Consider the following 1,902-nt stretch of genomic DNA (forward strand, 5'->3'; position numbering starts at 1 on the left):
AATTTTGGAAATTTTATAAAAGTTTTATCAAAAAGGAAATTGGTGAAGTGGATAGATGAGAATAATGTATTAACAGAAAACCAGCATCGGTTCAAGAAGAGGAAGTCATGTGTAACCAACCCTCTTTGCTTCTATCATCACGTGACTAAGGCATTGGGAAATGACAAGAATATCGACGTAGTTTACCCTGATTTCCGAAAGGCATTCGATCTGGTCTAACATGGGAAACTCTTGAAGTGTTTACATGAGATTGGAATGGGGGGGGGGGGGTAACTTGCTAAATTGGATAGAATCGTGGTTTAGAGATGGGTCACAACGGGTTATGGTGAACGGGGAACTCTCTCTCTTTGATTGGACGGGTGTCACAAGTGGAGTTCCTCAAGGAAGTGTCCTTGGCCCCCTACTTTTCACTTTTTATCGATAAATTCGATCAGAGTAGCGATGGGAATGTTAGCAAATTCGCAGATGACGTGAAGCTAATGGAAGCACTCGAGAATCAAAGCGATAGGAAGTTGCTCCAGACCAACTTAAACAGGATTGCAGCATGGGCAAATGAATGCAGCATGACGTTTAGCGTTGTCAAGTGCATGGTCGCTCATTTTGGTCCGAAAAACCCACGTTTCTCTTACGAAATGAATGGTGTCACTATCCGAGATGCAACTAGGGTCGCCGATTTGGGAATTCTCATTGATTGATTAGGTTTTCTGAATATTTTTCAGCGGTTTTCAAAAAGAAAAAAAATGAATAAAATGCTCGGTTTCATTTTCAAACTGTGGTGACAGCGTCCACTACTGAATAGCGCTGTCCACACGATAGCAAAAGAGCTCGTCTGCGCGATCTAGTGGTGGACGTTGTCACCACAATTCTAACGCAATTGATACGTTTAAAAAGAGAAACGGTGAACTTGTTGGGGTATATCGAGAAGCTATCCATACTTAGGTCAGACAACCATAAATGTTTTTTATGGGCATTGTATTATATTTTATCATGTATTATAGCCTTTAGTTTTCATAATTGCATTTTTAATTGGGTAGCTGCATTTTAGAAATATATGCATATTATTGTTATGGACATCTTTTTCTCAGCCATCTCGTTGTGCATTTTGTCTGTTGTGGCCTTGTATTTATATTTCTATCTCAGTGCATATACGGCCTCTAAAAGAAGAAATGACATATATGAAATGGGTACGTTATTTAGATACTTTTTATAATAAAAGATATGTTTCTATTACCAAAACAGTTCAAAAGATGAAGGGTCTATAAGAATATGACTTTACAACCTGCACATGGAAAAAGTTAAAGTATGTCTTATTTGGTTTTCAATTGGGTTGGTCCGATTAATCGATCAATTGTTCATCGCAGTTAAAAATTTTAGTTGAGTTAATCGATTCGATCAATTCGATTAAAGTTTTTATTAAAGGTTTATGAGTTAACTTGATTTTTTTGCAAAAAGAAACCGATTAAATGTCATAAATCATGTTTTATACAGAACATCTTGGATAAGTGTACTGGCTAGCGCATTTGCCCGGTGTGCAAGGGGACCCAGGTTCGATTCCTGGAGCAGACATAAATCACTTTTCTTTCCAAATATTAGTTTCGGCATAACATCCAGAAAATTCACTTTCTCAGTATATTTCGGGCCAGAAAAAATACCATCTCTTGATGATTTTAGTTTCAAACTGAGTTTGATGGGAATTTTAGAAGACAAAACAAAAATTTATTGTTTCCACTATGAACAAACATTTTTCTAGTCGAGTTTCTAGGCAAACATGCAACAGTATAATCGAAAGTGGTTTGGAAATCAGTGAATAATAAATAATAAAAAATAACCGATTTCTTTAAAAAAAAAAGATCCAAGTGAAGAAATTACAGGTTTCGGCAATTATGTTCAGCATATTGAATT

The sequence above is a fragment of the Pholcus phalangioides genome, unplaced genomic scaffold (genome assembly GCF_987345545.1).
Source record: "Pholcus phalangioides strain wild (caught in Gottingen) unplaced genomic scaffold, Ppha-v1.0 ptg000007l_1, whole genome shotgun sequence".
Lineage (NCBI taxonomy): Eukaryota > Metazoa > Arthropoda > Arachnida > Araneae > Pholcidae > Pholcus > Pholcus phalangioides.